Source organism: Jaculus jaculus, chromosome 10 (genome assembly GCF_020740685.1).
Source record: "Jaculus jaculus isolate mJacJac1 chromosome 10, mJacJac1.mat.Y.cur, whole genome shotgun sequence".
In the NCBI taxonomy this organism is placed as follows: Eukaryota; Metazoa; Chordata; class Mammalia; order Rodentia; family Dipodidae; genus Jaculus; species Jaculus jaculus.
The window spans coordinates 81,605,814-81,621,319 of NC_059111.1; the positions used below are offsets into that span (position 1 = coordinate 81,605,814).

The 15,506-nt window shown below is 39.8% G+C and overlaps 1 pseudogene; it reads right to left on the reverse strand.

Moving 5' to 3' along the window:
* Positions 1 to 3,909: 3,909 nt before the first annotated feature.
* Positions 3,910 to 15,506, reverse strand: part of LOC123463975 — a 42,796-nt pseudogene continuing 31,199 nt past the window's right edge.

Here is a 15,506-nt window from a genome sequence, read left to right on the forward strand (position 1 = left end):
GAGTGCTGTACTAGAAATTGCCAGAAATAAACTTATATAGCTTGCCCAATGAGCTGTTTCAGGAATTTTTAATGGGATATGCTGTCTTCTGTGAATTTCACTGAGTCATTGATGGATAGTTTAATAACATCTTCTAAGAATTCCAACTTATAAGCAGGAAACTCTTTCTTAAAGAGATACTTTTCAGTACAAAGTATCTAAAGATTTTAATTGAAATTATACCATGTAAAAATAATTCTAAGAATCAGTTTATACTATATACTGTACATTATTTATGTTAAAATACACATTTTGAGTCATTTAGGTCATTAACAACTGCTTAATTATGGTTTAAAATTTAATATGTATTCAAGAATATTACAAATCCAAAACCAACATGCATCATTTATATAATCAGTCTTTCATTGTTGATTTTTAGGAAATAAAAAAAAAAACGTTTTTGTTGTAAAGATATATATGTGTGTCTGCCTTCTTTGTAAACAAAATACCCCTGCATAAAGAATTCTGTCATTAATCACAGTGCCCTATGATTAAATCAGCCATAGAATTATCAGCTTACCACAATCTTGTGTAAGTGCCTTGGCTTATAGAGCTCTGCATCATTAATCATCCCAGTCAGATAAAACTGCTTCCTATCAGAGAAAGCTCATACCAGAATTAATAACAGAACAAAAACCTACTTTGAACAAAAACAAAGAATAATCTCTATGTAAGACTCACTTCCTGGTGCAACCCTATGTGAAAGAGCCACAATCTATAACCCCAAGAAATAACTTTAAAACAAACAAACCAGTGTAAGAGCAGAGTTTGTAAGGAAAATTCTGTGTGATTAAGCAGACAACTTTCACTTCAACCTAGTCAATTGTCTTTCTGTTCCTGTCTTAATGCATATGTAATATAAATTTCAATACAAATCATTCCTCCCACATTTTTGGAAGGAACTTTGTTTAATGTGATTTCTGTGAGTCATGTTCCTATTTGTGATGACCTTTAGTCATGAATTTGTTTTTTTATTTTCCCAAGAGCTTATTTTTAGCCATTGTGAAACAGGAACTGTTTCAAAGTTGTGATTTCTTTTTCTTTTTTTGGTTTTTCGACATAGGGTCTCCCTCTAGCCTGGGCTGACCTGGAATTCACTATGTAATCTCAGGGTGGCCTCGATCTCATGGTGATCGTCCTACTTCTGCCTCCTGAGTGCTGGGATTAAAGGTGTGTGCCACCATGCCTAGTTCAAAGTTGCAATTTCTTGATCTAAAAATTATCAACAAAAATTATAAGAATTCTTAAAAACCATGCAAGTATTTTTATTCCTTTGGGGTTTTCAACATAAAAGTATTTACAAAAACAATAATTCCTTTTTTCTCCTTAATTTAAAAAAGAATTACACCCAACACACTTCAAGGAGTGTTCTGGGGCATCTCTGGCTCCAGAAAATCAACTGGAATTTTGAAAGTCTTTATTCCATTCTTCATTAAAACCTCACTTTATAGTACTCTACTCCCTCATATGTGTAAAGAGGTATGGAATAAACCAACTCACAAAATACAGTGGTTTCTGACAACCCTCAAGGACTTGGCATTTGGACAAGTACTTTGGGAAGAAAAGCTTTCCTATTCAGATACTTGCCAATCTTGCAAAAGCCAGCCCCAGGTAAGAGGATTAGTGTGGAATTCTTATGTGAATAAATGAAAATGTTTAGAAACAAATGAATCAAGTCAGTGATTCTTATTCTAGCACTTTACAGACTGGTGCTTAACACAGAAAAGTACTACTGACCACAGGTTTCTTTTGTTGTTGTTGTTGTTTTATTTTATTTTATTTTTTTTGTTGTTTTTTGAAGTAGGGTCTTACTCTGGCGCAGGCTGACCTGGGATTCACTGGGTAGTCTCAGGCTGGCCTTGAACTCACAGCAAGTCTCCTACCTCTGCCTCCCTAGTGCTGGATTAAAAGCATGCACCACCATGCCCAGTTCATTATTTTTTGGTGGTGGTATTGTTCCATTTGCTTGTTCTTTGTGTCTTAACATTAAACTTTCTTTACTGGTTTCTGTCAAAAATACTAAAATGCATTTGAAATTGCTAGGCTTCATTGAGCTCTTACCACATGGTAGATATACTTACTAATCCTTCCAATTCATATGCTCTAGCACACACAGTGTAATCAGTATATATTATTACTGTCATTTAACAGGAGGGAGAAGGAGCCAAAGCTTAGAGCACAGAGCAAACAGACTACTGGCTCATTATGGTAGTTTGAATGTATGGCCCTAGAGACTCAGTCATTTATTTATTTATGTTTATTTATTTGAGAGAGAGAGAGGTAGATAGAGAATGGACATGCCAGGCACTCTTGATGCTACAAACAAACTCCAGGTGCATGCGCTAACTTGTGCATCTGGCTTATGTGGGTCCTGAGGAAATCAATCTGGGTTTCTTGGCTTTGCAGGCAAGTGCCTGAACTGCTAAGCCATCTCTCTAGCTAAGACTGTCATCTTTGATTAAACTTCCTACCTGAGCCCCTAGCAGGCAGATACCTGCTGCAGTGCGAGGGGTGTTTCACTGGGGAAGATCTTGGAGTCCAGAATCTAGCCCTACTGGGTGTGGAGAGAGCTATTCACTTTTTTGGTATTGGCTTGCTCTCGGTCTCGCTCTGTCTCTCTCCATGCATGCTGGAGTGAGCCAGCTTCTTCTGCCACAGTGGACCTTCTCTCAGACTCTATCAGCCTGAAATAAACCTTTCTACTCTCATAGGTTTTGTCTTGTTGGATGTTTGTCTCAGCAATATGGATCAGACTACAACACCCAAAGTATGGAGAAGAACTGCAATTGGTACCCAAGCCTGGCCAGCTGCAGTGTCCTTGATTTTAAACACTCCGTTCATTATCGTACTCTCTCTCAAAGTTGGGTTGTTTACTGAAAATATCACTTGTCTGCCTTGTTAATTTTCACAGGCTTGGGAAAAAGTAAATATTATTATCTTCACTTAAAAATGAAGAGCCAGGTGTGGTGTGCACGCTTTTAATCCCAGCACTTGGGAGGCAGAGGTAAGAAGATCACCATGAGTTCAAAGCCACCCTGACACTACACAGTGAATTCCAGATCAGGGAGGAGGAGGAGGAGGGGAGAAGGGTGGAGGGAGAAGAGGAGGAGGAGGAGAAGAAGGAGAAGAAGAAACAGTGCTGGAAAGATGGCTTAGAGGTTAACGAACTTGTCTACAAAGCCAAGGGAGCCAGGTTGGACTCACCAGAATCCATGTAAGCCAGATGCACAAGGGGTCACATGTATCTGGAGTTCATATGCAGTGGCTGGAGACCCTGGTGTACCCATTCTCTCTCTCTTCCTGCCTATTTCAGTATCTCTCTCAAATAAATAAATAAAAATAAAATATTAAAAATGAAGAAACAGAGGCAAAGAATGGTTAATTAATAGCTAGAGAGTTATGGAGGAGGCTTCAGATTCCATGTTGTTTACCCATAAGCAGCTGTTATCAGCCTATGTACCAAAAAATCTACAAAATAACAACAAAAGAAACATTTTTTTTTTACTAGAAAAGTCCTTTATTGTTGAGCTACTGAAAGAGAATTCATAAAAAAGAAAAAAAGTCATTTCAGATAAATTCTATGATAGGTTATTTTAAACATCCTGACTGTATAAATTAGACATTTTGGAATGCTTTAACCTCTGTGAGAATGTAGGTTCAATCTAATTGTATACCAATTTTTACACTTATCATAGACCCTATATTGTTCTGGAGGTTATCTTTTCATCATGCAAAAATGAGAATAAACTTACAGCTACCTATCAAATGAAGGAGCTGTGAAATTATTCCTCTAATATTGCTTTGAAAATATACCTCTAGTTGTTAAACGAAGTTCTAACTCTTCCAAATGTTTTCTGTAGCTGGGATTTTTCAGTCATCATCTACGGTTGGCTTGATTGTCACTCCTCTTCTTATCTGACCCCAACCAATTAAGCGCCAATGTTTCTCAACCCTTCGGCTAAGGGCAATTTTTTCTCCTACTTCTGTGCACACAGGATTGATTAGTCAAAACAATTTTTCCCAAATCAGCCTTCACAGCACTAACTCTCCCTCCTGTTGACAAGGATCCAATGTTGACCATAAGCACTTCATTCTTAGACAGCTTTTGGACCTTTGCTGATTTCTTGTCTCCTTCAGTGTGTACACCTAGAAGGCGTCTCAGTAGAAAATAGGAAATTTCTAACTCAGTGAATATCTCAGGTAAAGCTCCAACAGCACCAAGCACTTGTCCCACCATTCTGTCAGCCTGGCACAGAGGAGGGTCAATTTTTGTTCCAATAAGACCTCCTGGAGCAGCATACTGAAGATCATTATGCTCCGCAAAATGTGATACAATTTTGGAAAAGATTGGTTTACACGTAAGTCTCCCTTCACTATCTTTGGAAACAATACCAGGTTTCACTTCTATCTCCTGGCCCACCTTTAATACTCCTTTTAGAATACTACCACCAGCCACACCACCCTTAAGGTCATCAACTTCACAGCCAGGTTTGTTGACATCAAATGACCTAATAACAATGAGTCGAGGTTCTGAAGTAAAGTCTTGTGGGGGTACTGGAATTTTCTTTACTATGTACTCACAGACAACTTCAATATTGTATTTAAGTTGAGCAGAAATTGGAATAATTGGAGCTCCTTCTGCCACTGTTCCTTGTACAAATGCAAGAATCTGTCCATATTGTTCTGTAGCCTGACTTTCTTTTACCAAATCAATTTTATTCTGTAGGATCAAAATATGCTTGAGTTTCATGATTTCTATTGCAGCTAGGTGTTCTGAAGTCTGAGGCTGAGGGCAAGATTCATTACCAGCTATTAATAGAAGAGCTTCATCCATCACTGCTGCACCATTCAGCATTGTAGCCATCAAAATATCATGGCCAGGACAGTCAACAAAGGACACATGCCTGACTAATTTGAAGTTTCCTTCAGTTCCTGGAATATCTGTAGGAAACTCATCAGGTGTTCCACTTCCACAAGACTATAACATTCTGGCCGAGGACAACTGGGTCATCAAGTTTATAAATCTTAGCATTAGCATATCCAAGCTTGATTGTAATGTTCCTTTCAAGTTCATTTTTTAATCTGACCGTGTGAACGCCAGAAATGGCTTTTACAAAAGGAAATTTTCCATGTGCTATGTGACCAATTGTACCTATGTTAATCGTAGCTTGTCTGCTGATAACTTCATGTGAAAGTGGCGTTAACTTTGTAACGTCCAAAGTAGCAAGATCCTGTCGTGAAAGGTGCGGCTGCCCAAGAGTCACTCCAACCTCACCCCCGCCATCTTGCCCCAAGAGGAAGGAGATGTTTTGAAGATATAACAATATAAGAATTTTTAATTTGACATACAATTAGGCAAGAATTTTTCAAATATAACTCCAATTGCTCAGGAAATAAGACCTCTAATCAACCAGTGGGACCTCATGAAACTACAAAGCTTTTGTACAGCAAAGGACACTGTTAATTGAGTAAGCAGAGAGCCAACAGAATGGGAGGAAATCATTGCAGCTATACTACTGACAGAAGATTGATATCTAGGAAATACAAATTTTTTTTTTTTTTTGGTTTTTCGAGGTAGGGTCTCACTCTGGTCCAGGCTGACCTGGAATTAACTCTGTAGTCTCAGGGTGGCCTTGAACTCACGGCGATCCTCCTACCTCTGCCTCCCGAGTGCTGGGATTAAAGGGCCCGGCTCCAAATAATTTTTAAAAAGAAATAAATAGTCCAATAAATAAAGGGTACCATAGAACTGAGTAAAAAGTTATCAAAAGAAAAAATACTAATGGCCATTGTTTTTATTTTATTTTTTGTTTATTTGAGAGGTACAGAGAGAGAAAGAGGCAGACAGAGAGAGAGAGAGAGAGAGAGAGAAACAATGGGCGTGCCAGGGCCTCCAGCCACTGCAAATGAACTCCAGATGCGTGCATCCCCTTGTGCATCTGACTAATGTGGATCCTGGGGAATCAAGCCTCAAACCGGGGTCCTTAGGCTTCACAGGCAAGCGCTTAACCACTAAGCCATCTCTCCAGCCCATGGACAGTGTTTTTAAAACCTATTCAATATTCTTAGTCATCAGGTAAATTAAAATTAAAACTATTTTGACATTATTTCTCAATATGGTCAGAATGGCTATCATCAAGAAATCTAATGAAATAAATGATGGTGATGGCTTATCCATTGTCAGTGGGAATGTAAACTGAGGCAGACATCCTGGAGATCAGTGTGAAGGATCCTGAGACACTTAAACTTAGATCTAGGGCTGGGCATGGTGGTGCACACCTTTAATCTCAGCACTTGGGAGGCAGAGGTAGGAGGATCGCCTTGCGTTTAAGGCCACCTTGACACTACATAGTGAATTTCAGGCCACGCTGAGCTACAGTGAGACCCTACCTCCAAAAAAACAAAACAACAACAACAGCAATAAAAAAAAGATCTAACGTATGACCTGGCTCTATCACTCCGCTTTACTAGAGAGATATGTGTTCATCACTATTTATAGCTGCTCTACTTACAGTAGCTAGGAAACAGAACCGGCCTTGATGTTCATCAATTGATGAATGGATAATGAAGATGTAATACATATATACAATGGAGTTCTGTTCATCTGCAAAGAAAATTGAAATTATGAAACTTGCAGGAAAATTTATGGGTCAGAAAAAGATTACATAGGTAATCCAGGCTCAGACAGTTAAGAGCCAATATTCTTTCTCATATGTGAATGCTAGCTTCAAAATTTAATTAATTTATTTGAGAGAAAGAAAGAGGCAGAGAAAGAGAGAGAAAGAAGGAGAGAATGGGCATATAAAGGTCTCTAGCCACTGCAAACAAACTCCAGACACATGCACCACCTTGTGCATGGGTACTAGGGACTCAAACCTGGGTCCTTTGGCTTTGCAAGCAAGCATCTTAACTGCTAAGCCATCTTTCCTACACCCTCAAAATTCTATATTTGTATGTGAGTTGAAGTAAGAGTCAGTAGTAGAAGTGAGGAGGCTAGAAAGGAGTCATGAAGGCAGTAAGTAGGAGAAAGGAAGGATTAAGGGAAGGAAATAGCAGAGAAATAAGTAGAGGGGAGGAATTCTGAAAAATAGGATAAGAGGAGGTGGATGAAAGACAGGAGGGAGTGGAAAGAGGGTTAATAAAAACTAAAAAGGGTTGATCAAAACTAAAAGGCTGGAGAAATTGCTCAGTGGTTAAGGTGCTTGCCTGTGAAGTCTAAGGACCCAGGTTTGATTCCCCAGTACCCAAGTAAGCCAGATATAATAGGTGGCACATGTGTTTAGAGTTTGCTTGAAGTGGCTAGAGGCCCTGGTACACCCATTGTCTCTCAATCTGCCTCTTTCTTTCTCTCTCTGTTTCAAATAAATTAATAAAATATTTTTTAAAAAACTGAAAATGGTATGAATAAGCCATATGAACACCTAATTCTTTATTAGCAAATTTTTAAAAATTTATATACATTTAGAATAAGAAATACTCTGCTGGGGCATAAATGCTATGCCTAGAAGTCATAGATTGTCAAAGAAAAACTTTAGTTCCAGAGTTGGGATACCTCACAGTCAGGTGTTGGTCAATGAAGCCCCTGAAGTCCCCAAAACAATACAGCCTATTGCCAAAGCTCATAGTTGCCTACCAAAACAAGGTAAAGACTCTATTGCTAAAACTATTACATACTTTTGTTACAGGACACTGAGAAATTAAGCCAAACTCAACTGGAGGGCACTTCTCTGCTGACTGGTGCTCAAAGCTGGAAGGTGTTGAGAATCACTCATCTTAACTAACAATGGACCCTGCAAATACGTATCTAGTCACCATTGATGCAATATAGCCATGTCTGTTATGGGGGTAACAACTGTTCTCTAATTCAATTTGAAGTCTGATCCATGAGAGGGAACTCATGCCTGATACTGAAAACATAGTCAACAGCCTATGACTGGGAAGGTCACAAACCCTAGGAGGATGTTATTATCATTATTTGACTAATAAATATATGATGCTTATGAAATCTGTCCTCAGAATACATATGTTTATGCATATATATTAGTACTGATTTCACTTTTTGTTAGAAAAGTCTCTTTTCAGATTACTGTAACTGCTAGGGAGACTAAACACTCATCAAAGTGCTGAGAAAAAGTGAAAGTTAAGTGTTTAGCATTTAATGAGACATCTCTATCACACCCTCCAGTGGCTCAGGGACTACAATAAAGGAGGTGGCAGAATGAATGTAAGACCCAAAAGGTGGAAGGAGTGCTTTGGGATGTTAATTCCCACACATCAAGTGGTTATTTTATTCATCACCCTCAGTGGCTGTTCTTGCCTGCACAAGACCTGCATAAGATTGGGTCCACCAGCAAGTTGTGAACAAGATGAAAAAGAAAGGGAAAAACATCATTATAGACTGGGAAATAGTGGAAGAGATTTAGGGGTCCAGTGTAGGGAAATGGGAGGGCAGGGGAAAGAGGTTGGTGAGAGAAAAAATTTGAACAAAGTTTTAATCTTATTTAATAAAAATAGACAAAATGGTTTTAAGAGCAAATCAAAATTATCTTATATTGCCTTTAAAAGCAAAAAAATCATATTTAATCCAAAATCTTGCATAGAAGTCAATTTTTACAGACATTTCAATATGTCAGCAATTCAAAAGCTGTATTTCAAAATTACATCACATTTTAAATTCATGTAAGGTGATTGCAAAGATGAGCTATTGAACTTTTTAGCAGGCACACTAATATGTTAAATTAAAATAAACAATTTTTGCTGCACTTTAAGAACAATTACCTTTAAAGATGTAAGATCATTTTTGATAAGTTAAACAATTGATAAGTTAATTTAAACAAATTTTAAGCAATTAGAATATAAATGGTTAATATTTACTGATATGTTTGCAAACTAAAAGGGAACAAAAGGAAATTATGACTAATTCAGCTATAGTTGAAATTAACTAAAAGAGATTGTGTGTGTGTGGTTTTTTTGTTGTTGTTTGTTTTTGTCTAAATCCGGGCTAAAAATTAAGTTTGAAAATATATGGACATTTCATTTTCCTGTTGCTGAATCAACTAAATCTTGAAATATGTTACCATCTATGATTCACCTCTTCAGCTGAAAACACACACATTAAAGCAACAATTTTCATTAGAATTCAATGTTTATTGTAATGCACCATTTATTCAATAGTAATCATCAATGAACACAGCTACGTATCGAAGTTCACATGAAGATAACTCAGAGGGTTACTTTGGAGAAAAGAATGGGTGGTGGTACAACTCTCAAAGCCAAATTTTGAGTGCTTCACATTTGCGTTGTCTGGGAAGGGACAACACAGGAGAAAAGAGCAGCGTAATTCCTACTTAGTGGTAAGTTTACATACGTGGTACACTTTGTAAAGGATATAAAAAATTTTAGTAAATAACTCTATGAACCTCAACATTATAGCCCTGAGTGTGGAAGTGATGAGAAGGTGGGTCCAATTAAATACAAACGACTCTCCTTTAAAAAAAAAATAGAATGAGATAATTCTAAACATTGTGGACATACACATCACCATGAGCTCTTTTCCTACCAGACTGTACCATGTATCTTGAAAGCACTGAACATGAAAGAGAGATAGAATGAAGTTGCTTTCATGGAGAAAAGTTTGCTGGAAGGCCTCACAAGAGGAGGAAAAAAAAAAAAAAAACTTCATAGTTGTAGTTTGAATGTATCTCTCCCAAAGACTCAGGTGTTTTATTAAAATTGAGTTTGCAGCTTCTGCCCCTAGCAGGCAGACTCCTGCTACAGGAGGGGGGAGGGGGCGTGTCACTGGGAGTGGAGAGAAGAAGTGTGAGCTCAAGAGGTCCTGTTGCAGCTTCAAACTTGCTTGCTTGCTGCCAGGCTGTGCTTGCTTGTGGTGATGGATGCTTGGTGGTGGCTCTTTGCTTGGATTTATGAATGGGAACTAGCTCCTTCCACCATTTGATGGAACTTTCCTTGGATCCGTAACCCCGAAATAAAGCTCTTCCTCCCATAAACTGTGTCTGGTTTGAAATTCATCCTAGCAACATGGAACTGACTGTAATACTCAAGTGGAAATTACCCAAAATTTGAGGGGGATCAGAATCCAGTGGAATTATTCATGTCTGTGGGAATTGGGCAAGGTGAAGCTGTCATAGGAAAGGTTCTCCTTAATTTAAACAGCCAACATTAGATTAAAAAGCAAATATTGGTCAGGGAGAAAAATAAAATTTTAAATACTTTATGCTCTTGCTCTACATTTCATGGTAAATCTTAGTAAACAAAGACAATAGTGAGAAGAAAACAATGAGGTCATAGCTAAATCTCAACATAGCTGTCATAAAATGTCACAGAAATGGAATATATTAGTCTGTTATATGGCAGTATGTTATAATATCAAAGCAAATAAGAGGCAAGTTTAAAATGGCCCAAAGACGACTTATAGTAAAAGGGCAAAGAAATGCTGATATGTGCAAAGTAAACTTTATGATTTTGTTGTAAATTGCTTTAGACATTATGAAGTCAAGGATGAGTGCAATAGGTATTAAAGAAAAAAATTGGCCTCTTAACCATGTTAAAGGTTGCATCTACAGCAAATATCTCTCAAGGAAATCAAATAACAGCTTCAAAATTTAAAAAGTGGGCTGGAGAGATAGCTTAGTGGTTAAGTGCTTGCCTGTGAAGCCTAAGGACCCCAGTTCAAGGCTTGATTCCCCAGAACCCACATTAGCCAGATGCACAAGGGGGCGCACACAGCTGGAATTCATCTGCAGTGGCTGGAAGCCCTGGCACGCCCATTCTCTCTCTCTCTCTCTCTCTCTCTGCCTCTTTCTCTGTCTGTCACTCTCAAGTAAATAAAAGTAAACCAAAAAAAATTTTAAAAGCCAGAAATAAAAGAACACAAATAGTTGCAAAAAGAACAATACATAAGATATTAAGAATAATAATAATAAATAAGGATAGGAAAGCCTCAGTGACAATGGCACAATTTCTAGGTAACTACTTAATATCCTCTTCAGTTCCTTAAGCATTTACCAAATTTTACATTAAGCCAAAAAATTAAATTTCAAAATATATAAACAACACAAGCTAAATTTTCTGATTATTAAAATTGTAAGACATCCTCCCAGTCTCTTAGTAATTCAGAACTCTATTAAGAAATTTTTGCCGGGTGTGGTGGCGCATGCCTTTAATCCCAGCACCGGGAGGCAGAGGTAGGAGGATTGCCATGAGTTCAAGGCCACCCTGAAATGACAGAGTTAATTCCAGGTCAGCCTGGACCAGAGTGAGACCCTACCTCGAAAAACCAAAAAAAATAAAATTTTGATGGGGAGGTAATATAATGGAGAATGGAATTTTAAAGGGGAAAGTGTGGGGGGTGGAGGAGGGAGGGAATTACCATGGGATATTTTTTTATAGTCATGGAAAATGCTAATAAAAATTTTAAAAAAAGAAATTTTTGAAAGAATATTAAAATGATAGCAATGAACAAAAAAAAAAAAAATAAGTAAGGATAGTGCTCAGCCTCATATGCCCACATAACTACAGACGCATGAATGGAAATGAAGGAAACTTAAGAATTTAAAAAGAATGAGCAAATAACCTGAAAATCAATGTTTTGGGATTTTTCTTTTTTTTTGGTAAGGGTTTTCTGTTGCTGTTGTTGTTGTTAAAACCAATAGATTTCATGTCTGGGAAAACCAAACACTTAATGAATTCATTAGAAAACACCAGAAAGTTCACCATCTCTCTAGAACCCAAAAGCCAGGTACACAATTTGTGAGCCAAAAGCAATGCAGAAGTCACAACTTTGAGTGGAGTAATATTATAGTCCTATGGCACCACTGCTAAGTACAGAAACAGGTGTTGTATCATCAGCTGTGCCCTGGATGTGGCGCTGATGCTCACAGAATGAAGGGCCAGCTTCATCACTGTCTTCCTACTCAGTCTACTATAAGCACATCTGATTCCCATAACTCAGGTAACATGCCAGGACCCGAATGTTTCTGTGTCAGCAGTTCGTATGTTGAAGCCTAATTTCAATGTACTAGCAGTAGGAAGTGGTAAAGGAGGGTTAATAAGAACCTACCTGCCATGTGAAGGCCTAACATGGCATTGTGAAGCAGAGAGGAAATCCTTACCAGGAAGCAAAGCTTTGCACTTCACAGCCTCCAGAACTATACGTGATAAATTTCTCAAATTTACAACTTACCTAGTCTGAAATACTTCTCTACAGCAGCCTAACCAACTAAGACACAAGGTAGGAAATCTTGGAAAGCAATTATTGCTGCCAGGTTCACATTCCTGGCAGAAAATACTAAGCCAAGAACAGCTTGTGGGGAAAAGGGTGTATTTTGGAGTACAGACTCAAAGCGAAGCTCCATGGTGGCAGGGAAAAATGGTGGCATAGACCAAGGGTGGACATTGCCTACTTACCCATGACAGGTGGAAAACAGCAATAAGAAAGTGTGCCAAACACTGGCATGGAGAAACTGGCTATAATACCAATAAGCCCACCCCCAACAATACATTGCCTCCAGGAGGCATTACTTCCCAAATCTCCATCAGCTGGGAGCCTAGCATTCAGAACACATAAGGGAACTTTTGAATCAAACCACCACATTCTGCCCCTAGCTCCCATAAACAGATAACCGTACATGATGTAAAATACAATGCATTTAGTCCATCTATAAAAATCCTCATAGTTTGTATCAATCCTAATGATGTTCAAACATTCCCATAGTCCAAGATCTTTTAACTGAGCCATAATACCAAAAAAATCCCCCCAAAACCCATAATGGCACAGAATACGCATTCACATTGCAAAAGGTGGCATTGGGCATAGCAAAGAAACAAGATTTAAAACAACCAGGGCAAACATCAAACTTTGTAGCTCCAAGTCCAACAATTCTAGACAGTGACAAATCTCCTAGTCTGTTAATTCTAACCAGCAACAAGTCTCTGTAGTTCCAATTCCACCCTTCCAGGTAGGCTACTCAAGCCCTGGAAAGCTTCATATGGAGTTTGCAGATATTCTTAGCCACTATCACAGCATCTTTTTATACTAGGTCTTCACTGCAATCATGGTCCATCTTCACAGCCCCATTGGGTCTCCATGCAGGCAATCCTACTTCACACTGCCCATGGCCATTTCCAAAACAGAAAACCACGTTGCAAACTCAATGACTATCTCTTTCCTGAATTTCTTATACTACATAATACCAGGAGGGGTGCCAATTTTTTAATCCAGAGGGGAATAAAGCAGACTTTGAAGAACAGGAAACTTCCACAGCATTCAGGCCCTTTCAAAAGACTGCATTTTTTTGTCTTTCCAATGCAGATCAGCTGGTCCAATCTCAAAGGTTGTAATGTCTCAATTGCAGTTGAATGGGCAGCAGTTTCACTCAAAGATTTCATTTTATTCTGTGTGATATACTTCTGCTGACACCAGTCCATTTCTACACAATGAAACCCTCTACAAATTCTCAGGACATGGCCGTAACAGCAAGCCTATCACACAAAGTGCTTCTAGCTTAGACAAAGCTAGCTTTCTCATCCTCCTAAGCCAAACCTTGCAGTCCATAGTTCTTACTGCATTCAGATCTTTCAACTCTGACGAGAATAGTCCATCAAGCTGTGCTTACAGCACTGCAAGTCACCTCTTAGGCCAAGGTTTAAAATCCTTCCACATCCCTCTTGAAAATCAGCTCCAAAAGGCCAAAGCCACAGTCATGTCTCAAGCAGCCAATGACATCACTCCTCAGAACCAACTTTACCATTACAGTCAGATTCATATTGCTAACAGATAACACCTGACCAAGAGCAGCTTGTGGGAATAAAACAGTTTATTTTGGCTTACAGACTCGAGGGGAAGCTACATGATGGCAGGGGAAAATGATGGCATGAGCAGAGGGTGGACATCACCGCCACACCAACATCAGGTGGACAAAAGCAACAGGAAAGTGTGCCAAACACTGGCAAGGGGAAACTGTCTATAATACCCATAAGCCTGCCACCAACAATACACTGCCTCCAGAAAGCTTCAATTCCCAAATCTCCATCAGCTGGAAACCTAGCATTCAGACCACATAAGTTTATGGTTAACACCTGAATCAAACTACCACAACATTTATCCAGCTTCTCTTTCAACAAGATCAAGAAGTTATTAGTTTGGAATCAAGCCTAACCTTTCAAAATTTTTGGCTCTGAGATTTCTGGCCAAGATGTTGACTGCCTAACTGTGCTGCACATCCCCAGGAAAGAAAGGCAAGGCATTGAGGGTTCTCTGGGTCTTTTAGGGGAGAGCAATCTCTAATAGATTGCCAGTGGGAGGGCATAGAGGGTACAAAAAGAAGGGAATTGCTGATTCCCTCACTCACCAGCCCCCCAACCCCACCCCCCCCCCAAGCAGACGCCATACCCACAGTCCCAGCTTCAGGACACCCCTGCACTAACTGTAGGAAACAGGACCCAGGCCAACATAGTTTCACTTGCCTCACTGCACAGGGTTGATTGCACAGCCACCCCTGCCCACTCCTGACCTTGGGCAGGCTCCACCCACTGACTCCCTGGAGCTCAGGCTCCATTGGTCCAATTGTCCGCCACTCACGCACCCGCAAACCCCGCTTATGCAAGCTTAGCCTGCTCTGCCCATTTGCCCACTTACTGCTCCAGCTGCCACCCATCCACTCGCAAGCTCAGGCCCATTCCTCCTGCTTACACGAGCTCTTGCTCACTCTACCTGTCCACCAGCACCAGCTCTTGCCTGTCTGCCATGCCGGCCACCTGCCAATCTCCTGTTGTGCAGGAGCTAAGACTGCTTCTCTGACCCAGTGTCCTGCCACGTGAGTTTAGGCTGCTTTGGTGCTTGGTACTTCAGCGTCCCTGCAAGCGCAAACTCAGGCCGCTTTGGCGTATCACTACATGAGAGCTCAGGCAATTTTGGCACCACTGCCACACAGGAGCTCAGGCTGCTTTGGCATCTAGCCTCAGGCTGCTTCAGCTTCCCACTGTGCTTGAGCTCTGGCTGATCCACCCACCCTCTTAGCTCAGGACCACTCAGCCCATCTGCTTGCCTGACAGCTGGCTCAGGCTAGCTCCCCCAAGTGGCACCACTTCCCCCACTGATGGAGACCACAGTCCCACTCTCCCTGCCCATACACCCTGATCGCAAAAGAAATAACATAAAAAATCAAATGCAAGTAAATCCAGTTAGATCACCCAGTCCTACAATGAACATCTCCAATCAAAACACAGAAGAGACATTAGGATCAGAACGTCAAAATGAAGCTATGAGCTATGCAACCCTGACCAAGCTACTGGTAGAACGTGCAGAAAAGTAACAAAGGCAGTTAAAGCTGGGTGTGGTGGTACATGCCTTTAATCCCAGCACTCAGGAGACAGAGGTAGGAGGATCATCGTGTGTTCAAGGCCAGCCTGAGACTACATAGTGAATTTCAAGTCAGCCTGGACCAGAG